This window comes from Branchiostoma lanceolatum, chromosome 1 (genome assembly GCF_035083965.1).
Source record: "Branchiostoma lanceolatum isolate klBraLanc5 chromosome 1, klBraLanc5.hap2, whole genome shotgun sequence".
NCBI lineage: Eukaryota > Metazoa > Chordata > Leptocardii > Amphioxiformes > Branchiostomatidae > Branchiostoma > Branchiostoma lanceolatum.
Genome location: NC_089722.1, coordinates 33,072,856 through 33,079,376, shown reverse-complemented (window position 1 = coordinate 33,079,376; position 6,521 = coordinate 33,072,856).

Sequence of the window (6,521 nt, the reverse complement as noted above, 5' to 3'; positions counted from 1 at the left end):
TGTCAACGATTTAAAAAAAAAAACAAGATCTACATTTACGTTGCTTTGCGATGATTCCCACCCCACGCAGATCACAAGCGGGCCGCCTGTCAATCATAATCAACATGCGAACTTCAAAGGATTACTTTGCAACATTTACGACGCGCCGACTTATAATGTGCAAGCCGACCACGTACCTTATCAAACACTTATCCGACCTGTATAAAGGAGGTTATACGGATAACCTCCTTGTGTGTACATTTACCCTGATGGCGTTGTCCGACCTCCACCTGTGTAGTGGGACTGACGTTGCCCACCGCTGTACATGTATAGTATCACATGGTGAACGGAATGACCATGACATAAGGTAACGTTACAAGGGGGAGGGCGTTCTACGCTACGGCATATCTTGTTTGTTCAGTCAGTTTAATCGCGAAATAAAGTTCTCAAGTCCCACGTTTTGTGTGTGTGTGTGTGTGTGTGTGTATGTGTGTGTGTGTGTGTGTGTGTGTGTGTGTGTGTGTGTGTGTGTGTATTTTGAATTTCACCTTTTTGTCTCAGGTTTTTAAAAAAAATCGATTTTGAATGACGATTGTTGTATGTGTTTTTATGTAGTAGCCACCACTAATCGGTGACCTTGCATCGAACGTAGCCGTTGCTTATGCTCAAATTTTCTTGGTAATGCAAAAATCGGTTAACTATACACCAATCCGTGTTTCACACAGACGACAGCTAGCGCTCTGTGCATAAACTTCTTATTCAGCACGCTGGACGAAAACAAGGAGGTTTAAATATAGGGGGACAACCAAAGTGCAACTTATGTCACCCGAAGACGATACCATATAACGTTATCACAATTGCTGGCCAGTCAGTGAAAATTTTATTGGGTACGGCATCGTCGGTATGAGTTTACCACTCCATGGCGAGTCATTTTAAGTTGACTCGTTGTCAAGCTGATCAAGTCGAGCTTCGGAAGACTGCTAGTGGTTGAAGCTGCAAAAAATGTTATCATTTTGCCGTCTGTCAACATTCAAGATCGCCAGCAATGACGCCGGTAGCTAGATTTGCTACTTATTCACCCGTCCACAGTAAAATACGGCATAAATGGTTTGTATTTGTGAAGAAGTAGGTTTTTTTTTATATACGTGGCATTCAGAGAAAAAAAATGACGGCGCTGGTTATGACCGCGGATGACCCCAAATCGGTGTTCCACTCCTGGGTGGCGTGTCAAAATGACACCGGTTTGGTGGTATTTCCAGTGTTCTCATACCGATGATGTGTTACTTCTTTGAAGGTAAACATAAAAATCAACAAAACATCCAAGTAGCAACGCCGTAATGTCCTTGGTTATCCAAGGTATTTAGCCTCCTTGGTATATCCGAGCGCCGTGAAACCAACCTAAACACATGTTTCATTCTGCCCGGTCGCGTGTTCCAAAGCTGAGGTCGTTGACCCTATTTCGAACGCAGTGTTCGGTGTCCACTGGGCGGGCCGTTCGCTACGGTCGTTGACCTGCGGCCGTGGAATGTGTGATTCTAAAGTTCTGAGCGGGTTCTAAAGGGATTCTAAAGTTCCAAACGGGTTCTAAAGGGATTCTAAAGTTCGATTTTGTGCTTAAAATGCCAGTTTTTTCACCAGTTTTTGCCGCATAAAATCATTTTTTTGCATCTATATGGGACAAAAAGACCAAAGTACAGTGTCTTCTGTACAGGCCTACCTGCTTGCTGGATTTCAAGTTATTCCAAGCTCTAGTTTTGGAGATATTCATGTTTTTTATTTGTGCGGAGAAGAGGAAGAAGAAACGTAGCAAAAACAATATGTTTACTTCTGTGAAGGTAAACATAATTATATTAAAACCCTCTCGGTGACTTTGAATTGACTCAAATATGTTGTTTTTGGTCATTTCCTTCGTCTCCTGTCAAATCTTCATATGTATACTATGGAAAACTTCATTCTTCCCTGGGGTTGATCTTTTTTAATTCAATTTTGAACTGGGTTGATTATGCGCAAGAGTGTAATTTTCAGCGGATATTTTTCGACTGGTTTACATGGAAATGGCACGGAATATCCCATTCTTGCAAGGGGAGGATTCTTTAATTATTTCTTTCAATTTTGAGCTGGAATGATTATGAAAAAGTCCACTTTTTAGCAGAAGTGTATTTGTTAATCAGTTAGTGGATATGGTTGTGGACTGGTCCATATTGTGTTGAGGTGCTACTGGAAGACTCAATTTTGGACTGGGGTGATTCATTTTTTTAGTGCAAGTATTTTAGAATGGTCCATTGTTATTTTGGGAGAGTCCATTTTTTGCATGGCGAGGAGTATGGCTAAACATGCTGTATTTGCTCGCAAATGTTGCCTTTCTAGTTTTTTATTATTTTTTATAATATTTATTCATAAAGCAAAAAAAAAAAAATACATACATTAAATCATCCTTGAAAACAAGAAGTACAAATCATTGTGATTCAAATTATAGTGCTGGTAATTAACAAGTCAGCAACATACAGTACCCCATTTGCCCCAGTGCTTCTGCAGCTTTCCACTCCTCATAGCTATATAATATTCTACTTTGTGGAAGAAGTTCACATAATTAAGAAAGGATTGAAAAGTAACATGGTTGGCCTTTCTGCTTTTATAGATACACAATTTACCGAGTAAAATCACAAGATTACCGATAACAGGGGATTCTGGGTTCAAGTTACCAAAAATGACATTAAAGGAATTGAGCTGTAGTTTTTGCCCTGTCTGCTGTTGAAACCAAATTTGAATTTTTTCCCAAAAGGAAACTAAATGCGGACACTCCCAAAAGACATGTTGGTAGGTTTCGTCGTCTTCATGGCAAAATGAACATAATGGACTGTCTATACATTTCCAAATATACAATAACCTATTGGTTGGTAAGAATTTATGAACAATTTTATATTGGAAAAATATGGTCGTTGGTTCAATTGTAAAATTTATAATGGAGGTATAGAGACTTGTTTCCAGGGGATTGGAGTGTCAAAGAGGTACAGCCATCAGTACAGTCGAACCGCAGGTCACTCTAGAACGCGTTATTTTCTTAGGCCCAATTTACACTTGTCCTTTTAACTGTAGTACTACGCATGGTAGTTTACTACTGTAGTAGACTACAGCTTTTTTCTGGGTGTAAAAAGAAAACTACTGCAGAAGTCTACTACAGCCTCGGGGGTAGTAGTACTACACTTCGGCGGAGGTTCTGCGAGACGTCGAACCGGGTGTAAAGAGAAACTGTAGTAGACTACACTTAGAGGTCAGGGGTCACATGCAAATTAGGGTCTTTCTGATTTCCCGCTCGAACCCTCCGCCATTTTCTCTCATACTACATCACTGGGAATTACAGTAGGGCTTGAGTTTCCAGTGCGTCGTTGTGTTTCTTTTGAGGAACTACATATGGCGGAAGTCCAATAATAGCTGCACTAATAGCTCCATGGAGCTGGCTCCATGGAGCTAGCTCCATGGAGCAGGTTAGTGCAGCCTTGCGGCAAAGTTTTTCTACCTCCATGGAGCTGGCTGGCTCTATGCACTTTCAATGCAAAATCATGGTTAACGTCACCCCTAAGAAAAGTGTAAAAATCTCTATTCGGAAACGCCGCTCTACCGCCACCATGCTCGATAGCTGCTATAACGTGTATCCCAATGCCTCTACGCACTTTCAATGCAAAATCATGGTTAACGTCACCCCTAAGAAAAGTGTAAAAATCTCTATTCGGAAACGCCGCTCTACCGCCACCATGCTCGATAGCTGCTATAACGTGTATCCCAATGCCTCTACGCACTTTCAATGCAAAATCATGGTTAACGTCACCCCTAAGAAAAGTGTAAAAATCTCTATTCGGAAACGCCGCTCTACCGCCACCATGCTCGATAGCTGCTATAACGTGTATCCCAATGCCTCTACGCACTTTCAATGCGAAATCAGGGTTAACGTCACCCCTAAGAAAAGTGTAAAAATCTCTATTCGGAAACGCCGCTCTACCGCCACCATGCTCGATAGCTGCTATAACGTGTATCCCAATGCCTCTACGCACTTTCAATGCGAAATCAGGGTTAACGTCACCCCTAAGAAAAGTGTAAAAATCTCTATTCGGAAACGCCGCTCTACCGCCACCATGCTCGATAGCTGCTATAACGTGTATCCCAATGCCTCTACGCACTTTCAATGCGAAATCAGGGTTAACGTCACCCCGAGGAAAAATGTAAAAATCTCTATATGCGAACGCCACTCTACGGCCAACGATTCTTACAGCCTGCTCTATCGTGTTATCCAATGGCTCTACACACTTTCAATGCAAAATCATGGTTAACGTTACCGCTAAGAAAAATGTAAAAACATCTCTACGGAGAACGCTAGCGAACTTATAATGATTACAAGCTGTTGTCGCATGTATTTCCTACGGCTCCACGCACTTTCAATGCAAAATCAAAGCAATGCAACTAGAAAAATTGTATACTATATATTATAGCAAACACATGTTGCGGGGGTCAAAACTTTAACGTAACGTTCGGTAAAAAGTTGGCAAAGTTCAGATAATATTTATGTTATGTTCACTTGCAACATTTTACAAAGACGCCGCTCGCTTGGGTCGTTCCATGGTACTACTACTAGTAGTATAGTGGGTACCTTTTTTATTGTTCGATTTACGTTTTAACAATTATGTCAGCGTTTTAGATTTTCTGTCCCCAATTTTATCGTACAAAACTAAAGGCGCATAATACTACTTTCGTCAAGTATGCGTTATTTATAAAACCGTCTTGCTCTCGTTCGTTGTTGGTTTGTTTGTGTGCAAGGAGCCGACAAGTGCCTTTGATCTAACCGCCTTATGCGCCTATAAATAAGAACAATGAACTCGCGCGGCGGTCCCCTGTTGTCAACATACTACAGGCTGCATTTTGTTTACATCATTATATCCCGTAGAGACTTTCGGGGGCTATTACCATAGCAACAGCCAGGCGACACATTTTCACTCCAAGAGAGTACCGTGGGCGTGTCTCACAGCGGACCACCTATAACAGATAATTCGTGCTCTAATGTGTAAATACAAGGTAAACCACATGGTTCATTTTCATTCAATTAAGACAGTGAAATTGTTGCTTTTACAGTCAGTTAAAAATTTAACTATAACAAACTACATATAGTCCTAATGCTTGTTTGTCAACGCACACGTACAGCATTGACAACAATTTATTTTTGATTTCTCTACACTGTAACGAAACTTGCATGCAATGATGTCCCTAGACCTTGCACCCAGAAATTGCAATATTCTGAAACTGTAATGGAAACTCCGACCCGTGTCACATGCCAGAAATCTAGCCTCCACCAGGCCCTCTTACGGGCGTATGAATCGTAGAATTCGGCAGGAAAAGGAATAATTAGCCAGTAGAGTCAGTCCACAGTGAATATCACATTTCGCCCGTTTAGGACGGAGCCTGCAAGTGAAACCCTGGCGTAGTTAGTCTGGTAGAGACTACCAGAAATCAATCTGCCTGTGTTATCTGGATAGTCGACGCGACAAAGTGGCGTCACTTTCCTCCTATCCGCTTTTTGAAAAAGTCCTGGTAAATGTTAGAGCTACATCGGCTGCCTATGTCATAAAGTTTGCAACATTTTACCAAGGAGGTTAAAGGCGCCGCTCGCTTGGGTCGTTCCGTGGTACTACTAACGGTACTAGTGGGTACCTTTTTTATTGTTCGATTTAGATTTTAAGTTAACAATTATGTCAACATTTAAGATTTTTGTCTCCAATTTCATCGTACAAAAGATAAAGGCGCATGATATTACTCTCGTCAATGAGTTATTATTCATACATGTAGATCTAAAACCTTCTTGCTCTCGTTGGGTGTTTTTGTGTTTGCAAGGAGCCGACAAATGCCTCTGATCTAACCGCCTTCCGCGCCTCCAAATAAGAACAATGAACTCGCGCGGCGGTCCCGTGTATGCACGGCTGCATTTTGTTTACATTATTACATCCAGTAGAGACTTTCGGGGGCCGTTACCATAGCAACAGCCGGGTGACACATTTTTCACTGGCAGAGAGTATCGTGGGCGTGTCTCACAGCAGATCACAGGTTTCATGGTGTGAAAGTTTCTTTTTCACGCCGGCCGCGTTCCGCCCCCGGGCCCTATAATGGGGGCTCTAAATTTCTATTTAAACCTCCTTGGTAAACCACAGGGTTCATTTTTATTCAATTAATGTCCTTGATTCAATGACAAAGGACAGTGAAGTTGTTGCTTTCAGTCAGTTAAACAATCAAACTATAACAAACTACATATATCCCTAATGTTTGTTTATCAACGCACACGTACAGCATTAACAACAATTTTAGTTTACTTAAGATCGAAATGGAACCTTACGTATAGCGGACCTACCCTGTATAGCGGAGTACCTCGGCTGATTTCTACTATTTTCCCAACGATAGGACGGAGCCTGGTAGAGGCTACTACTGTGGAGATATTCTACATCTGTGGTTTATATACTAGTGCTTTAGTCTGAAATGATTACTAATAGCTGATTTCGTGACGC